The sequence below is a fragment of the Galleria mellonella genome, unplaced genomic scaffold, assembly GCF_026898425.1.
Source record: "Galleria mellonella isolate WM207_F2 unplaced genomic scaffold, CSIRO_AGI_GalMel_v1 utg184, whole genome shotgun sequence".
Classification (NCBI taxonomy): Eukaryota; Metazoa; Arthropoda; class Insecta; order Lepidoptera; family Pyralidae; genus Galleria; species Galleria mellonella.
Window position 1 is genome coordinate 1194753 of NW_026442025.1, and position 21645 is coordinate 1216397.

The following is a 21645-nucleotide window of genomic DNA, read 5'->3' on the forward strand; positions in this document are numbered from 1 at the left end:
AGGTGTCGTAAGAGTTGACTAAGAGAACAGTTGAGGAATGGATAACAGCGTTTTTGTTTTAAAACATCTGCGTATTCCTTAATCAGGCGTACGACCAAGGAGTGGAACTCTTGTTCCTCTTCTTGGCACGTAACTCCTTGGAAAAACAAAAGCAAGTAGTGATAGCTACTTATGTTTTCCCATCCAAATATAATATGCAGCAATTTATGGAAAATATAAACAGACTATTCGTGGGCCCGAGAGCCTCATCTTAGATCACATCGTCACTTTTCATCAGGTGAGATCGTGATCAATCGCGAGACCAATAATTAAAAAATCACCAAAATATAACTGCGGTTTCTAACTTGCCTGTAAATTATGGCAACTGCTGGTAAAGCTCCCATATGGATAGACTTATGTTCAGCGGTGGACAGTTACCATAATAGCTGATGATGTGTATTGTTTATATCTGTTAGCGCAGTTAACTGTCACAGCATTGTTAGTGTACGTTGGCCGGCTACCAGCAGAGAATGATTTTTTTCACAACACGGGGTAAATGAGCATGCAGCTCACCTGACGGTAAGTGACTACCGCCGCCCATGATCACCCACAACACCTACGGCATTGCAACTGTGCTGCCGGCCTTTTAAAAAGGAATATACTCTTTTCTTGAAGGTTATGTTGTCGTATCGGTTCGGAAATACTAAATAGGTAAGGATACTGCGAGGAATTACTGGAATTCATAGGAAATTAGCTGAATTAATGAGTTTTAGTTAGTTATATATATATATTGAGGTCGATTAGAGGGTAGGTTATGTTGCTAGTAAAAAGGCATCTACTTGTAGATTTCGCTACTCACTCCCTCCGTTTCTATTACGCGATTACACCATAGATTTGGGATCGATTTTCATGATTCTTTGCAAAAGATAGGTGTTAGTTCAGTGTTGGTCCCCATTTAATTTAGTAACGATCGAAGTTAGCAGTTTTCATTACAGAACAATTGTTTGTTGCGAAGCAAAATATACACGCAAACACGCGATTCCGCGTTCTAAATTAAAATATTAGTAATTAGCTTCTACTCGCGACTTTGTTCACATCATTAGATATAAGTGCTTAATTGGAATAAATGAATAATAAATGAATAAATAAATGAATTATTGAGTCCATGAATGAATGAATGAATGAATAAAAGGGTGAATAATAATAAGATGTTTTATCCCACGAACACTCAGGTTATGGAATGAGCTCCCTGCCGCGGTTTTCCCAAGAGACTACAGCATGGGGTTCTTCAAAAGGGGGGTAAAGAGGTTTCTTCAGGGTCGGCAACGCGCGCGTAGTACCTCTGGTACTGCAGGCGTTCATAGGCTACGGTAACCGCTTACCATCAGGTAGGTCGTATGCTTGTTTTCCACCTCAGTGGTATAAAAAAAAAAAGAGTGAATAAATAATTAAGTGAATGAATAAATGAAGTTTATTGCTTAAAATATGGTACAATAAGGTGATATGGTAATATTACAAAAGACATGCAACAGGCATGAAAAATGTAGCCTGTGTCCTTCTTCATCCAAAATATTGTATTTATATAATATTTTATAACGGGGGGGGGGGAGAAGTGATTGTTATAAATGGAGAGGTTAATTAATAATCCAATAATAGATACCGGATCAGTATCCATATTACTAGTGCCTAGTTTTTTTTTTATACAACTTAGATTGGCAAACAAGCTGACGGCCCACCTGATGGAAAGTGGTAACCGTCGCCTATAGACACGAGCAGTACCATGGACATAACAGAGTATACTGTTTCACCCATGATACCCCCCATGCGTTGCCATTCCAGAGGACTCGGGTGTTATTCCTCAGTACCCAGTAAATTCACGCCATATCCCACCCTTCAAACCGAAACACAGCCATGCAAACACAACTACTTCACAGTTGAAACACGAATGTGACAGAGGTACACAATCAATCGACTTTTGTACAAAGCCTCCCTCTGGTAAAGTGTCTCGTTTGCAAATGTGTTTACGTGGAATAAATTCAGTTGGATACTATAATAGTTCATTTTTTTCTATTTTTCAACTAACAAGACACCGTTCCCAGTGCACTGTGAGACAGTAATTGTCTATTTTTCACTGCAACTGCACATTACCTGTCTCGCTACTAACCTGCAGGAGAGATGGCAAGCGATTTTCCCAAGTCACTGATGGGTGCGACCCGGTCGTTATTTCCTGTATTCGCTTGTTAGTTGAACAAGTGTTTTTTTTATGTTACATATTTTTATTATCTTATATGTGAGATTTTAAATATATATATATATATATATATATATATATATATATATATATATATATATATATACGAGGTCTGTCCGGAAAGTTCGTATAAAAGTGTTCTGGAATGCGAGAAAGAGGAGTGGGGAGGCCAGGTAAGCGCAGGACCCCTTCCTTATGTCCCTAACAATGCTTCAGTTCTGGTCTGACCGCCGTGCGGTGCGAACTGGCTTGTCACGCCATCTGTGAAGTTACCTCTTAACGAAACCCCGTCGGCATGGAGCCCGCTTCCGTTGAAGAGCAGCGCGTCGTAATCAAGTTTCTCTCGAAACTCGGCAAGAATGGCCGTGAAATTTTTGCCGATCTCAGAACAGTTTATGGGGATGATGCTGTGAAGGAACCAACCGTCCACAAGTGGCTAAAAAGATTCAGAGAGGGCCGAGAAAGCGTTCAAGATGACCCACGTTCAGGACGTCCTTCCACTTCACATTCCGACGAAAACGTGGAAAGAATTCGAACTTGTGTTAATGGGGACCGTCGTTTAACGGTCAGACAGGTGGCTGAAGAGCTTAATTTGGGCAAAACCGTGGTCCACGAAATTCTAAGAAACGAACTTCAAATGAAAAATATTTGCGCCAAGATCGTTCCCAAGCTTTTGTCCCCGGATCAAAAATCACGAAGAGTTGCTTGCTGTGAGGACTGGTTGGAAGCCGAAGAGAATGGTGACTTTTTGAACCGAGTCATCACTGGAGATGAGTCTTGGTTCTACAAATTTGATGTCGAATTAAAATCCCAAAGCAAAGAGTGGAAGACATCCGGGGAACCACGAACAAAAAAATTAAGAAAATCCCGCTCAAATGTCAAGACAATGTTGATTGTTTTTTTCGATGTTCGGGGGATTGTCCATCAAGAATTCGTCCCTCCAGGCCAGACAGTTGATGGAAAATTCTACGTCGATGTGCTCAGACGCCTCAAAGCTCGTGTGGCACGAGTTCGTCCAGAATTGGCGCGAGAGGGGCGTTGGATTCTTCACCACGACAATGCCCCTGCCCACACCTCTCTTGTTGTCCGTGAGTTTTTGAGTAAAAATTCCATTACGGTGACCGAACACCCCCCCTATTCGCCGGATTTGGCCCCGTGTGACTTCTTCTTGTTCCCAAAAACCAAATTGGTTCTTCGGGGGCGGCATTTGGGGGACATAAATGAGATAAAAAAAGCTACGACGGGGCAGCTGAGAAACCTACAACCAGAGGACTTTCAAGGAGCCTTCTCACAGTGGAAACGGCGTTGGCACAAGTGCATTATGTCACAGGGGGAGTACTTTGAAGGGGATAAAATTGATTTACCTGAATAATTGTAAAATAAAATTTTTAAAAAACTTTTATACGTACTTTCCGGACAAACCTCGTATATATAAAGGATGATGTGTCCCGGTATAGAATAAACCACCCCTTGTTTTCCCGTAGGTGCCATAAGAGGCGACTAAGGGAACTTAATATCAAAGGGATGGGCAGCAACGTTCCTCTTAAAATATTTCTAAAAGCGTAACTATGGTTGCCAACCCGCCTGCCATGGATGGTCTATTCTATACCGGGACCACACGGTAGCCTGGTGTATTTATAGTCAACAAATAAATACTTGTATATAGTTAAGGATGAATAAGCTGAAGTGGCAATAGGGTGGTCATATAGCTCGAAGAATCGACAAATGATGGGACAAAAAGTAACTTGCCGTGTCGACCCCGTACGAGTCCTCGGTCCTCCACCGTGCATTTTTCAAGGCATTTTCTCCCACTATAATTTGTAACAAAGAAAAAACGCAGTGTAAGATGACCCCAAATTAGATGAAGCGACGACTTCAAATCTATTGCAGGAATTCAGTAGATGCAGATGACTCAGGACAGTACCTAATAACAGTCTTTTAGTGGAGACCTATGTTCAGCAGTGGACATATAATGGTTGAGATGATGATGATGATGGTGATATGCAGTTATATTTGAGAATATTAATTATAAATTAAAAATATTTAATTTTTTAATTTTTAAAAATAATTAATTATTAAAAACTTTGTACAAATGGCGAGCTTAATGCCATATGGCATTAGGCTCGCCATTTGTACAAAGTTATATTGTGCAATAAAGAATAAATAAATAAATATTCTCTTTTTAAATGATAGTTGAAAATGGCGACTTTAATAATTATAAAATCATTAATGAACCAACATGGAAATAAATTATATTTACATTAAAATGAATTATATAAATCTGTTGAGAATTGGCAACATAATTGGGTAACATAATCATAAAAATAAAAATGCTGACAAGTTAAGAATCTTTTCCTTTTAGACGGCACATAGAAACTTATTTTTGCTTGAGAATGGAATTTTTTTTATGGTTGATCATTTTATTTCGATCTGTGACCGTTCGTTCACAAAATCAAAGCTTTTTTAAATTCATGCACCCCTCCGTTTGCGTAGTCTGCGGCTCGTTGATTTTTACCCTCAAAGGGTCAACGTGACCCTTAAATTGGACCTCTATAGAATAGATTATTAAATTACACAATCGTGAGGAAATATAAAGATAGAAGGAGATTGGGTTTTTTGGAGATGTGTACCTTAACTTAGTTCGTGTGGGTATAGTCATTTTTTTATAGTGAACATATATATATTTTGGTTTAGAGACTGAGGTGAGCTAGGCAAATTCTTTTGTTTTTTTTTATGTAACTTGGAATGCTAGACTAGCTGCCAGCCTACTTGATGAAAAGTGGTAATTGTCGCCTATAGTCATGAACAGTACCACTGATGTAACAGCGTATTTATCGCCCATAATACCATTCTTGCGATGTCATTACTAAGGACTAAGTTATTATGCTTCTGGACCCTGTAATTTCTTTGCCACATCCTACCCTTCAAACCAAAACACGGATGGGACAGGGGCAACCAAGCAGACGACTTTTGTACAAATTCCACCTCTGGTAAAATCAATTTTTTTATTAATGGTTGAAAATGGAATGATAACCCCGCCTGTGGTATTTGTATACGCTGGCGGGATACCAATGAGGGGAGGATGAGATGAGAATGAAAGCAGGCCTATTAACTTATCGTGAGGAATTTAATAATAATTAACCACAGTGATGAAGGATGAATAGTTTGGAGGTGGACCTGGTAGGGTTAGTAAAACTATCTGGTTATAATCTATCTTCACGTCTTAGAATCAAAATGGCCACGCACAGTGCAGTTCCAGAGGAGTTTCCTCCCGAGGACGCTTAGGTTGTAGAAAGATTTTCCTGACGAGGTTTTCCCTAGAGATTACAGTAAAGGGTTCTTCATAAAGAGTGTAGTAAGGTTTCTTAAGAGTCGCGCATGATATCCCTGGTATTACAGACTAGTTGTAGGAGTAGAAGGCTACGGTAAAACCGTATACCATCAGACGGGTCGTATGCTTGTTCGTCACTATAGTAGTATAAAAAACTATAAAAGGGATGGATATGATTTTCTATCATGTGGACTATCAGCAGCTCGTTTACCATCCTAGTAGAGTTCTCTAAGGGTTAAACTTTTGACCGTTTACATTTGTAACTGTTGCCGTACGCCTAGCGAGTAACTGAAACTGATAAATTTGTGTTGTGGCCAAACCAACATTGCATACCTTCCCTAACTTTTACACCAGGAGAAAGGAACAGTCAGGAGCAAGAACTAGTTGCCCCATTTCGCCAAGAAGTTTAAACTTAAAACAATTCAAATAATTCCAAAATAAGAGAGATATTGTCGACTGTTCAAATAGAAATTCCCAAGTTCTTTAATAATATACATAAACATACATACATGCACCCTCTTTTTATTATTTTTTTATTATTATTCATAATGAAAACTGTGTGGAGCGTGTCTCAATTATTATCTGAGCCATTATCTGTCCATTGCTGATGTAGACTTCCTCCATAAACTGCTATAAGAAACGGTCTTGAGCTACCTGCATTCACTGACTCCCTGCAATGTATTTGAGATCGGCACTCCATCCAGCCGGGTGTCATCTTACATTGCGTTTGCCCTTCAGAAGCACTTTTCTCCATCGGTTGTCGGTTTTTTGGTCTGTTTATCCTTCAGAAGAATTAAACATCTAGTCTGTAATATACATCTATTAATTACAGAACCATAGACTAGTAAGTAAATATAAGGGCTCGCTGTATATATGTATTTGTCAAGTGCGTACTTTCAGCCTAGACGCCTAGTTAGTATCTGTCTAAATATTTTATTAGTATAAAAGTAACCTGTATAGAGCTTTAATCGTCCAAGATTCAGTACAAGGTCGAAGAAAATCACCAACACGATAGACTGACCTCATTAAAATGGCTATACAGCAGTCCATTATGAAATACTTTCACTTGGCCGTGAATAGAAAGAGTTGGAGTCACATTGCAAGATCTTCTATTGCCAAGGAGAGATCCATCGCGAATCTGTCACCGTTATCATGAAAACCACACCCTGTCAGGAGTGTAAGACTGAAGACGGGGAGCTAACTCGAAGACAATTAAAAAGATAACTGAATATACTTGTATCCTATAAGCTGTAAAAGAAAATGTATTGGTTCTTCAACTACGTCAAATTGTGTTTCATTGAGAAGCCTTCGAGTAGGAACCTGTGGAAGAAGTTAATCCATTTGAACCGCAAAGGTTGGGCAGGACGTTAATCCCCACATTTATAGTACTCTGTCAGGCCGATCTCCAAGTAGTCCACTGTGGAAATCATCGCGGTTGATTCCTGACAAATTCATTACGAAAGGGGAACTAATCTAACTTTATATTTTATATATTTTCACGGAGGGGATGAATGTAAAGGTTTATTTACCTGTACCTAAGCACTTGATTAAAATATGTGTAAACAATGATAAAAGTTAAAAATTAACTAATATAACTTCATCCTGACCCATAACCTCTCACTAACACATTAGTGTTTTAATTTTAATGCATTGAAAACACTTTTATACAAACCTTTCCTCTAGACCAATTCGTTTCCACGCTACTGCACCATGAACGCGTACATAATAGGTACTATCATAATAATTCGTTCATGAATATAAAACTCTTTGTCTCTTCACAAAGACAAAAAAGATATGACATTTGAATAAAAGAGCGCTGAATTCTTAGCGACAATGAATTCCCCTCGAATGATCTCGTCCTCCCGTAGGGTTGTTGGCGTTTGAAGCCCAGTTGGCATCTTGTTCCTCCATTCACAATAACCTTAAGGGCTGACTAAATAGCTTGTGAAATGTAATAGTCCAGTTAATGATGTCGCCTTTTTTCATACATTTTGTATATTGTACGCATCATTTTGTGAAGTGTACGCATCTTTGTTTATTGTTAGGGAGGCAAACGAGCAGATAGTCCACCTGATGGAAAGCGGCTTCCATCGCCCATGAAGAAGTGCAACATTTTAAAGTTTTCAATCAACATAATTTCTGTTAAAAGCGACACTTATTTGTTCTCTATTGTACACAAAAAATTACAACATATTATATATATAAAATAAAAATGTACAACAGGCGAGCTTAACTCTGTAAGAGTTCTCTTCCAGCAAACCCTGAGTGGAAAGGTGCATTAATTACTAGCGGACAGTATGCGTACAATAATAGAAGGAAACATTATAGATGTTTCTATTAAAAAATAATAAATATGTTGACATATATAAGTAATTCATACAATTAATACAAATAAATACATATCTGTATACATTAATACATATACATATATACATAAACATAAAATATCTCTTTACATACAAAATACGTACATATACAAACATGGACATAGTAAGTTTATGAGGAAAGAAGACATTAACTATTAACTTTTAAATGAATGAATGGATTATGTCTTGGTGGTTAGTGGACAGTATTTTTTTGTACACCATAATCTTAAATTTTCTGAAAAAAAAAATCTATCCTATACAATTATATAAATAAAGAAACACAGTTGTACTGCTAGTTAAGTAACACGCAATGCGGTCAACATACGTCGTAAGGTTAGGCATATTATACTCTCAAGGCAAGTTAGTAACTTAATCAGTGTGGTTTAATCCAAGGTTCTGTGGTAAGCTATTGACTTATTGTCTAGATCTAGATTTTTCTAAGCTGAATATAATTATTTATATATCAACATATCAGCTGTTAGCTGCTGAACATAAGCTGTCTTTGTAGCTTGTCTGAAGTTTAGCCAATAGACCATCGACAGGGATTTCACCCTCATACCCTAGAGCTTAGAAGGTCGCGTACAACGCGATTTGAGAGATGTTTCTCTCATGAACGTTCAGGTTATGGAATGAGGAAAAATACCTCGACAGGGAGTCGAGGTATTTTTCCACACATGGGGCAAACGAGCATGCGGCTCACCTGATAGTAAGTGACTACCGCTGCCCATGATCACCCACAACACCAACGGCATTGCAGGTGTACTGCCGGGCTTTTAAAAAGGAATATGCTCTTTTCTTTAAGGTTACGATTTTTATACCACTTAGAATGGCAAACAAGCTGACGGCCCACCTGATGGAAAGTGGTAACCGTCGCCTATAGACATGAGCAGTATTATAGACATAACAGAGTATACTGTTACGCCCATGATACCCCCCATACATTGCCATTCCTGAGGACTCAGGTGTTATTCCTCTGTACCCTCTGTATTGTCTATATCCTCTGTATTGTTATATCCTCATTACTAACAATCCCTTTCCCCCTATTGGCCGTCTGTTTATGTCTGACTAGTTATATAACGAAATTACATAGTCTCTAGACAAAGGTGGAAGTGTGACGGAATTATCTTAAAAGATCATTATCAAGTACTTATTAATCTTACCCTGTAGTTAATTTTAACTTATGGACTCTAAACGACCCTTTTAACCCTTCAGCGAAAGTTAGTTAACAACGAAATAAATCTCTTATGGTGTTAATAACTAAAACATTGCGTGTAAAGTCGAATGCATTCTGAACTGTTTAATTTATGGGGCTTAGTAAATTTATTTATAAATTATAACGTGTCGTGTTTGGAAAAAGAGATCTATGGCTATAGTTATAAAGTTCATTATATTTGTAACAGTAGGTGAAGCGAATCCTTCGTAGCTTAGTTGCTAGGTACGTAAGATTCCAATCAGAATGGTAATTACTAAAGTATTGTGACGAGAAATAAAATATTAATTTCATTTAATTTTCACTTGTTTTAGCTTTTTTTAATGCAATTTAGAATGGCAAATAAGCTGATGGCCCACCTGATGGTAAGTGGTAAACGTCGCCTATAGACCATAAGCAGTACCATGGGCATAACAGAGTATACTGTTTCGCCTATGATACCTCCCACAGGTTACCATTCCAGAGAACTCAGGTGTTATTCCTCTGTACCTTGTAAATTCACTGCTATGTCCCACCCTTCAAACCGAAACACAGCCAAGCAAATTTTTTTTTATACAATATAGAATGGCAAACAAGCTGACGGCCCACCTGATGGAAAGTGGCAACCGTCGCCTATAGACATGAGTAGTACCATAACACAGCCATGCAAACACAACTGCTTCATGGTAGAAACCTGAATGGGACAGAGGTGCCCAAGTAAACGTCTTTTGTACAATGCCTCCTCCTGTGGTGGTAATTACATACATACAAAATTAATACCTTCATGTATGTACACACACACACACATATATATATATATATATATATATATATATATATATATATATATATATATATATATATATATATATATATATATAATAAACATCTGCGCGGGTAGCTTTCTCTCATTCCTGTTTTTGCTATGAATCAGTTTCTTCTTAAATATCTACATTTCAGTTTAAAATGTAGGCGTACAGTTGTGGCGGTGAAATTATAGACAGAGGTATAGCATCTTAGTCCTCAGGAATGGAATTTGCGAAATGTTACGTGGGCGTCACAGTGTATTCTGTGATGCTCATGATGCTATTTATGTCAGTAGGCGCCGGTTATTGTTTACCAACAGATGTGCCATTACCTTGTTTGACACTCTAAGATGCGTAGAAAATTAAATTTATTTAATTTCCAAATGTTTTTACTAGTTTTTAAATTGAATCTGTTTGTACTTTTTTGTGTAAATTCTTGACCGATTTTGTTGATTATTTTTTTAATTGATAGGAAGTCATATTAGTCGATGTATGCTTCTTTCCGAAGCAAAATTACGTGAACGAAATTGAAGACACTGTTTTTTTTTTCAACTCATTTCAAAAAAGCATAGGTTATGCTTTTTTGAAATGAGTTCAATTCGGTTACATTTTTATTATATATACCTCATAACTCCGTCATTTATAAATCGATTTGGAAGTTCCTTTATTGATCTGAAAGGATATACTTTCAGACTAGCTTAATAGAATTTTTATTAAAATCAGTTTTTTTTTATACCACTGAGGTGGCAAACAAGCATACGGCCCACCTTATGGTAAGTGGTTACCGTAGCCTATGAACACCTGTAATACCAGAGGTATTACGCGTGCGTTGAATCAGTGCAGTAGATTAGTTTTTAAATAGAAATAATTGGGTTTAAAACGTTTGAACTCAGCGTTTCCATTGGGCACACAATCTTGTGTCATTCAGTAGTAAAATGTAATACTGGCCTATATAAACAGTTGAATTATTGGTTAACTCGACCGTAGATATTTCGTGCGCTCGAATGAGTAGCAATAATTTGATATATTTTTACGTTTCCTGTTCCGTAGTCGCCAAAACCTCTGTAATTTTACATTACATGGGATGAATAACAGAACAATATGTATTAAAAATTAGTTTGGGATATCAAGTCATACATAAAAGAATATATCGAAAAACAGGAAATGTTTATAATTATTAAATATATATATATATATATATATATATATATATATATATATATATATATATATATATATATATATATATATATATATATATATATATATATATATATATATATATATATATATATATATATATATATATATATATATATATATATATATATAATTTATATAAATAATCATCATCATCTTCCTACCCTTATTCCAATCATTTGGGGTCGGCATAATATGATTTTATCCATATTACAAAAAGATTTGGTTTTTAGTTTTACGACCGGCCACCTGCCTGACATCAACCCTCTTTGGGAATGCATTTGTTGGTGGTTTCCGCCACCTACGGTATTGTGGAAAGGATTGAGGAAAAAAGGAAGGGAACGTTGGAAATGCGTAAAGGAAATTGGTGTATAATTTATATAAATAATATTTAAAATCGTCATGTCATGTACCGGCATAGAATAGGTCACCCTTTCCTTTCCCGTGGGTGTTGTAGAGTCGACTAAGAGAGGGCGAGAGATAGGCAGTAGCGTCCTTCTTAAAACATCTCTGTAAGCCTAACTGCGGTTGCCAACCTGCTTGCCAAACGTGATAACTGTTGGCAAAACTCCCTTTACGGGGAAGGCTTATGTTCAGCAATGGACATTTAACGGCTGAAATAATAATAAATATTTAAAATTAGTTAATAACAATTAATATTTTAAATTAAATAATATTAACTAATTAACTAATATAAAATTAATTAATTAATAATAATAATTTATACATAATGAATTTGAATGTTATTTTTAATTATGCAATTTTTTTTTTCAGATAATTGCAAAATCTCCAGTGTCGAAGACAATTTGTCCTGAATAGACTCAGGTGAGTTAAAAAACTCAGAAGTATTGAACGATACTAACGAATATGTCCGGATTACTATTTTAAAATCTGGGTATAAAAAAATTTGATTTTTTTCGAAGTCGAAGAGAATTCTTTAGTTGAATAAGTTCACAAACTTTTAAAAGTACATTAGGAATCGGTTAGATTGTCACTAATGTTATTCTGAAATTATTGAGAATTTATCACAAATGCTTTTTTTTTTAAAAAAAATTTACAGTATATAGTTGTCTTTAGATTTTAAAATTTAATTAACACGCAATATTTTCTTTATGTATTTAAATTTTGCACGGTTAATTATGGCGAAATATTTGTACTTGTACCTATTATTAGTATACATATGTCGATATTAATTTAATATGTTTCTTGCAAATAAATATTTATTTATTAGTTATTTATTTAACTCTTTATTACACCAGAAACATAAATATATACAATTAGAGTTAATTCAAATTAAATACATTAGCATTAAGTACAGATTAAATATATATATATATATATATATATATATATATATATATATATATATATATATATATATATATATATATATATATATATAAAGGTACAATATGCAATCATATCACTAAAGCAATCTCTTGCAGACAATCTTTCATACAAATATTTATTCATTCATTCATTTTCTTTATTCATTAAGGAACAAAATGTTACAAAATAACTTGAACTTGTTCCCGGACAAAACTTAGTAATAAGGGTCTTTCAAATAAAACGCTATGTAACCACTCAAATGTTTCATGTAACCTCACTTTTTTATGTGAAACTTCGAGAAAAAAAAAGAAACATATGAGGGTAGCTGTAAAAAGGTTTTGTGTTACGGGAGTTATACTCATAACTGCTTGTGTGACATACAGTCTTACGTTTGGTGAACAATAATCTATTTGTTTATTTATACTTTAATGTACACACTAATTATACATACAAATAGGACAAGAGGTAAACAAATGTACAAAGGCGAACTTAACTCTAAAAGAGTTGTCTTCCAGCAAACTCAAAGTGGAAAGGAGCATCAATGCCAGCGGGTAGAGCGGTGTACAATATTGTACAAAACAAACAAGAACTAGACAATCTTAAATTTACACGGAACTAATTATATCATATTTAATCGTATATATATACATACATAAATCAATACATAAAAAGACATAAATATATAAAATGGGTATTATTTTCAAAACTTATGTTCATTTTTAGACACACACACACACACGTGTGTGTGTGTATGTCTGTGCGTGCGTGCGTGCGTGTGTGTGTGTGTGTCTGTGCGTGCGTGCGTGCGTGTGTGTGTGTGTGTGTGTGTGTGTGTGTGTGTGTGTGTGCGTGTGTGTGTGTGTGTGTGCGTGTGTGTGCGTGTGTGTGTGTGTGTGTGTGTGTGTGTGTGTGTGCGTGTGTGTGTGTGTGCGTGTGCGTGTGTGTGCGTGTGTGACAAGAATTTTATGAATTTACTATCTTTATCGTCTCCGACAATAATGCTACGACATAAGCACCGTACTCACTCTGAAGCAAACTTCCGGATAAAGTGGAAACAATTGTTGGAAACGATAAACATAGTAAGTTAATAAAAACTCCCCTCACACATAAGAGTATATTATTAAATTATTATTATTATATGTATGTATACATAATATGTATACATACATAATATGTATACATACATAATATAATAATAATTATACATATTTGATATGTGAAAGATCTTAACAATAGTAATTGATATCAAAAATATATTTTTTAGATATTTTATTTATCTGTCTGTATGTTTGTACCAATATTACGCAAAAACTACTATATGAAATTTAGATGCAATTTTTACTACTTAACCTTTGCAGGTTAGTCAATTATAGACGTTAAACTTTGGTTACATGTATTTGATGATAATACCAATGCATGGGGTTTAGCCTCCCAGTCGATCTGGGAGGCTGCAACACTGCAGATCTGAAGTAAGTCAAGCTTCAAATAACCGTCTCTCATTATTTATAGAATCTGAACAATATAATAAAAATGTAATAAAATACCGTGTCTTTACGAGTACTTGAGAGATATTAGAAAGAGACTTAAGAAAAAATAAATATGAGAGTTTAAAAGACCGGCAGCACACCTGCAATGCCGTTGGTGTTGTGGATGATCATGGGCGGCGGTAGTAACTTACCATCAGGTGAGCCGCATGCTCGTTCGCCCCTTGTGTTGTAATAAAATATTATTGCAATGTGTAATTCTGATGAGATTATTTTTGTTTTTTGTATCTTCATCATCATCATCATCATCATTGCTGCACTACTGAACTTAAGCCTTCCCCTTGGGGGATTATTGCACCAAGTAAAAAGAGAAATAACAAATACAGTAATGAGAAGTGATACAAAAGGCGGCCTTATCGCTAAGCAATCTCTTGCAGACAACCTTTGGGTAGAGGACATTGAGAAAAAGTAAAGGGTAGGTGGCGCACTAAATATTATATAAATATTATCATATACAAACATATATACATACATACATATATACATACATATACATATATAATATATACACAATTAAATATATACATAACATACACATAACAGCACACATACAAAAGAAAAAAGAAAATGATGGAGGAAAACGAAGAGAGAACACAGGAAAATAGTACTAAAGTGAGAGGTAGTAGGATAATTTACTTTATTTTAGTAAATATATGAATTGTAATTCTAATTTATAACAATATTTTTTAGGATCTGCTACACTACAAACATCTTAAATCGCGGGATATCGTTAAGGTAACACATAGGATCTATGAAATGATGGTACAAGGCAGGGGGGAGCACAAAAGATCCCGATGGGTCGACGTGCAACGGCTTAGCTGACCCCATATGCGAATATAAGATAACGTAGGATCTGCTGATCCACGTGAGCAAAGCAGCAGAAATAACTAGTATTACCTAATTGCATAAACGTAAAATATTGAAACAAGGTCAAATACTCGTACTTAACTGTACGGCTTAATTATTCATTTTTAATTAAGCATAGGTAAACGAGACTTATTATAAGTTGAGCCGACGTGAAATTCACTTCAGTACTCAACCTCTGTCCCCCACGTGCTGAATTGGATTCTATTTATAGTTTCAGTTTGCTGGCAGTTATTTTGTTTAATTATAATTGTAGTAAGAAATAAAACATGTTTCTTTATCAAATATTAATTTATAAAGCCACAGACATAAATAACTTCAAATAAAAAAAAGACTAATTGCGTTTATTTAACTCTCTGTACTATACTAGTATATTTAAAAGTGTGTTTAAAAAAAAAATAGACTTTAGTGTAAAAATACCAGTATATTACACTATATTTTAAAACTAAAACACTGAACCAAAATTTGTCATTGGTCATTTGTCAAAACCAAAATTTGACAAAATTTCTATGAGACCAATCTGTAAATGTCTTTTCAGATGATTTTCTTTTATGTAACTTAGAATGGCAAACAAGGTGACGGCCCACCTTTTTTTTTTATACCACTAAGGTGGCAAACAAGCATACAGCCCACCTGATGGTAAGTGGTTATCGTAGCCTATGAACACCTGCAATACCAGAGGTATTACGCGTGCGTTGCCGACCCTGAAGAAACCTCTTTACCCCCTTTTGAAGAACCCCATGCTGTAGTCTCTTGGGAAAACCTCGGCAGGGAGCTCATTTCACAACCTGAGTGTTCGTGGGAGGAAACATCTCTGAAACCGCGCAGTATACGACCATTGAGGCTGTAGGACATGAGGATGAACTCCCTGTCGATGGCGAGCCGTACGATGGAATGGATGGACTCCGAGCATAGCCCTCTCTATAGCCCGCTGAGTAGCTTTTGCATACGGGCAATCATGTGGACCACGTTTCGGTTCCGTAAGTCATCACTGGCAACACGCACTGGTTAAAGACCTTCGTCTTCAAATTCCGAGGTATTTTGGATGAAAAGATGTGCGTGGTTTCCTGAACGCTGCCTAGCTGAGTTGAATTTGTCGGTTGACCTCTCGGTCGAATATATAGGTCTCTATCTATATTATATCTGTCCCATTCGTGTTTCTACCGTGAAGTAGTTGTGTTTGTATGGCTGTGTTTCGGTTTGAAAGGTGTGATATGGCGTGAATTTACAGGGTACAGAGGAATAGCACCTGAGTCCTTAAGAATGGCAACGCATGGAGGGTATCATGGGCGAAACAGTATACTCTGTTATGTCCATGGTACTGCTCATGTCTATAGGCTACGGTTACCACTTTCCATCAGGTGGGCCGTCAGCTTGTTTGCCATTCTAAGTTGTATAAAAAAAAATATCTCGACTCATACAGGTACTCATCGACAACTTCGAGCGTAGTGTTCTCAATCGTAACCGGTATAGGTGTGACATGGACGTTAGATATGATCTTAGTCTTGTCCATGTTCATCTTAAGACCTACCTGTTGAGAAACACCATTGAGGTCATTGAGCATACTATTCAGACCATCCAGGAATTCCGCCATAATTGCTATGTTATCGGCAAATCGAAGGTGAGTGATGTATTCGCCATTGATGTTTATACCATATCCTTTTCAGTCCAAAAGTTTGAAAACATCTTCCAATGCAGCTGTGAAGAGTTCTTTTATTTTTATTATCCCTTAACTCCGTTTATTAAAAACCGATTTGGTTCTATTTTAACTTTCGCGTTTAATAATATAAATCAGGTGTTTAGGTAGTTTTTACCTGAAATTGCGTCAAATTAGGTCTCAGATCGAAATTTTAATATAAATTCTCTTTTTATTTGAAAACATTGGGAAGAAAGTTTGCTTTTGTAGATTTTAACAAAATTGATTTAATAAAACTGCTTACCGTCAGGTGGGCTTTATGCTCGTTCGCCACCTCAGTGGTATAAAAAAAAATAATGAGAGTCCATTTATCAGTCGCACAGTGTGTCTGTATGTCACCGTACGTCGTCGTAATTCGTCTCAACTTTATTCTCGCGATATGAAAGTTGGTGGGCCGAGCGCTCGTCTCCGTATTACATCTTCATTCGATGCCCCCAGCGATGAGAATCCACGATAAAGTTGCGTTGTTATCAGGGAAAAAACATTTTGCTACCGCGTGTTGTGTATTTGGTATATATTAGTACAAGTTGCTTACAATTTTATGGGAAACTAGTGATCCGGCCCGGCGTCGCATGGGTATTATATTGTAAAATAAATTTGACTTTTTAGTTATTTGTTGAGTCAACAAAAACAGCTCTAGTTACAGGTTACTCAATAGTTACTATATCTCATAATGTTTACCATAGTTTTTATGTATATATGATGATGTACAGTCGGATACAGTGTGATTTCAGAAATATATATATATATATATATATATATATATATGCTGGCCCCGTAAACATTGTTTTACCACTTATTGCGAAATATAAAAGTCGCGATTAAAATACATGGGTTGATCGTAAAACGATGAAAATTTAAAGTTGTATGTATTTTTCAATGCTAAATTATAATAAAATAAAAATAAAAAAAAATATTTTGGGGTGGGTCACCCTTATCATTAAGGGGTATAAAAAAAAGATGTTGTCCGATTCTCAGACCTACCCAATATGCACACAAAATTTCATTTAAATCGGTAAAGCCGTTTCGGAGGAGTTTGGTAACAAACACCGTGACACGAGATTTTTATATATTATATATATATATATATATATATATATATATATATATATATATATATATATATATATATATATATATATATATATATTAATAGAATAGTTACAGATATATAAAAAATATTACAACATACAAATATACGAGTAGTTAAAAATATTAATTAAATAAAACCACAGGCGTAAATAGGAACTGAGATCAAGTTTTTTATTATCAATTCGGTGAGTAGTTTTGACGTAATACCATCTCGCACCATTCCCGACCTACTTTTTTGGTGAATATGAAATGAGAAACAAGAAAAAAACAAAATTTTAACGAGTGTAAAGCCTCTATTTCTGTTTTGTATTATGAAAAATTATAGTAGATAGATAGATAGACAGACAGATACTCTTTATTGTTTCCTCCAAAAGATTACAATAGTAAACTTATTATAAATATAAACAATTACAAGAAATAATCACAATGAGAAAACAATGGGCGACCTTATCGCTAAGAGCGATCTCTTCCAGGCAACCTTTGGATGGAGAGGAGTAATTATAAACAATTTGATGGGAGGTACGATGAAATTATGTAATGATATTTTGTTATTATAATATAAGTCGTTACTGTCCACTATTGAGAATAGGCCTCCCCCTGTTGGGGAGTATTGCCGCTTAAATTATACAGATAGAATGTCTCCATACAAATGCTTCGAGAAAACTGGATCAATTTTTTCATACAATTTTGCGTGATAAATAGTTATGAGTGATTCCTTTTTAATTTTTATATTTATTTTGTCTTATAAATTCTACACCTTTTTACTGCGCAAAAACTCATTTTATTTATTAAATAATTAAATATAAATACGTCAAGGTACATTGTGTACGTAAGTTTACATAACATTAATAAAAAAAAAACGACAAAAAGTTGACAGGTTTTTGAGGCTTGATGCTCTATCTATATAATCTAAATTTTGCCGGTAGTTGCCATTCTTGGCACGCTGGTTGACAATCATTAAAAAACATCAAAAGACGTCTTCAGACAAATTAATAAAATTTTGTGTTGACCATTGGGCGCCAAAATTATGAAGATTCATAGCGTTCACAAAATAATTTTTATTTTAATGTAAATATTAACAAACAAATAATTAAAGCGACCATAACATTATCAGATAAAAATCGAATGATTCATAGAATATTTCGATTTATTACTAATTTTATTTCTACGGGATATTTTTATTATTTTTGCAATAATATTTGGTTAAATTTTCATTGATTTCTATTAAAATAAATTGTATTTACCTATTGTTTGTCACTAAACTGGTATTTCACCAACACAATATAACCGAAGACTTAATTTCTCTTCTTTTTTTATATTCTCTATGACAGGTGGTAAAATAAATTATTTAAAAAAAATCTTTTCCCGCCTTTTCTTAATTAGTGTATTTCCAATGGCATTGTGCCATTGTTTACGTTATAATATGGTGGCGCCATCTCCGCAAAGCGTCATGTAAGCTTCCCTATTATTATTCATTTAAAAAAAGTAATGGAAATTGCAAAGGACAATACGCATAATGCTATATAAATTTTTTTTTGTTCAATAGAATTTTCATAAAGTACATCCTATTGACGCATGGAGAGCTTCACAAACAATTCCGACAATGGGAATCAATGAGAAGTCAAACACAACAATACATTTATTGTCTTTTTCATAGCTTTTTTTTAATGTGATCGTGTTTTTTAAATTTTTAATATAAATGCCATCAAAAACCCAAAAATATATATATATATATATATATATATATATATATATATATATATATATTAATAGAATAGTTACAGATATATAAAAAATATTACAACATACAAATATAGTTGCTGATTTGAGTCAAGAGCGAACAACACAGCCGAGCAATTAAAACGTTAAATGACTTTTTGATTGATTGACTGATTATGATCAAGAATGGGTTTTTGATGGCATTTATATTAAAAATTTAAAAAACACGATCACATTAAAAAAAAGCTATGAAAAAGACAATAAATGTATTGTTGTGTTTGACTTCTCATTGATTCCCATTGTCGGAATTGTTTGTGAAGCTCTCCATGCGTCAATAGGATGTACTTTATGAAAATTCTATTGAACAAAAAAAATTTATATAGCATTATGCGTATTGTCCTTTGCAATTTCCATTACTTTTTTTAAATGAATAATAATAGGGAAGCTTACATGACGCTTTGCGGAGATGGCGCCACCATATTATAACGTAAACAATGGCACAATGCCATTGGAAATACACTAATTAAGAAAAGGCGGGAAAAGATTTTTTTAAATAATTTATTTTACCACCTGTCATAGAGAATATAAAAAAAGAAGAGAAATTAAGTCTTCGGTTATATTGTGTTGGTGAAATACCAGTTTAGTGACAAACAATAGGTAAATACAATTTATTTTAATAGAAATCAATGAAAATTTAACCAAATATTATTGCAAAAATAATAAAAATATCCCGTAGAAATAAAATTAGTAATAAATCGAAATATTCTATGAATCATTCGATTTTTATCTGATAATGTTATGGTCGCTTTAATTATTTGTTTGTTAATATTTACATTAAAATAAAAATTATTTTGTGAACGCTATGAATCTTCATAATTTTGGCGCCCAATGGTCAACACAAAATTTTATTAATTTGTCTGAAGACGTCTTTTGATGTTTTTTAATGATTGTCAACCAGCGTGCCAAGAATGGCAACTACCGGCAAAATTTAGATTATATAGATAGAGCATCAAGCCTCAAAAACCTGTCAACTTTTTGTCGTTTTTTTTTTATTAATGTTATGTAAACTTACGTACACAATGTACCTTGACGTATTTATATTTAATTATTTAATAAATAAAATGAGTTTTTGCGCAGTAAAAAGGTGTAGAATTTATAAGACAAAATAAATATAAAAATTAAAAAGGAATCACTCATAACTATTTATCACGCAAAATTGTATGAAAAAATTGATCCAGTTTTCTCGAAGCATTTGTATGGAGACATTCTATCTGTATAATTTAAGCGGCAATACTCCCCAACAGGGGGAGGCCTATTCTCAATAGTGGACAGTAACGACTTATATTATAATAACAAAATATCATTACATAATTTTATCGTACCTCCCATCAAATTGTTTATAATTACTCCTCTCCATCCAAAGGTTGCCTGGAAGAGATCGCTCTTAGCGATAAGGTCGCCCATTGTTTTCTCACTGTGATTATTTCTTGTAATTGTTTATATTTATAATAAGTTTACTATTGTAATCTTTTGGAGGAAACAATAAAGAGTATCTGTCTGTCTATCTATCTATCTACTATAATTTTTCATAATACAAAACAGAAATAGAGGCTTTACACTCGTTAAAATTTTGTTTTTTTCTTGTTTCTCATTTCATATTCACCAAAAAAGTAGGTCGGGAATGGTGCGAGATGGTATTACGTCAAAACTACTCACCGAATTGATAATAAAAAACTTGATCTCAGTTCCTATTTACGCCTGTGGTTTTATTTAATTAATATTTTTAACTACTCGTGTCCGCGACTTCATTCGCGTAATCGGAACATGTCGACAGCAATTTTTTTTATACAACTTAGAATGGCAAACAAGCTGACGGCCCACCTGATCGAAAGTGATAACCGTCGTCTATAGACATGAGCGGTACTATGGAAATAACAGAATATACTGTTTCGCCCATGATACCCCCCATGCGTTGCCATTCCTGAGGACTCTGGTGTTATTCCTCTGTACCCTGTAAATTCACGCTATATCCCACCCTTCCTACCGAAACACAGCCATGCAAACACAATTGCTTCACGGTAAAAACACGAATGGGACAGAAATGCCCAAGCAATGTTCCATTTGTACAAATCATTACAAATGTTACTTCTAGAAGATGCCATATTCTATTTAATATGACGTCACTAAATTTTATAATCAACGTACGATAAAAACACTTCCAATCATGCTCCAATCAATCAAAATTCCTATTAAAAACCTCATTTGTCAAATTATAATAG

The 21645-nt window shown here is 34.6% G+C and overlaps 1 protein-coding gene across 2 annotated transcripts in view; it reads left to right on the forward strand.

Annotated features, from left to right (window-relative positions):
• LOC113521010 (uncharacterized) overlaps positions 1–21645 on the forward strand; it is a 397978-nt gene that overhangs the window by 133953 nt on the left and 242380 nt on the right. For both annotated transcript variants that reach the window (XM_052893731.1, XM_052893732.1), the window contains exon 2: positions 11897–11947. The gene's annotated coding sequence lies outside the window, so the exon portion shown is untranslated. The remainder of the gene's footprint in view (positions 1–11896; positions 11948–21645) is intronic.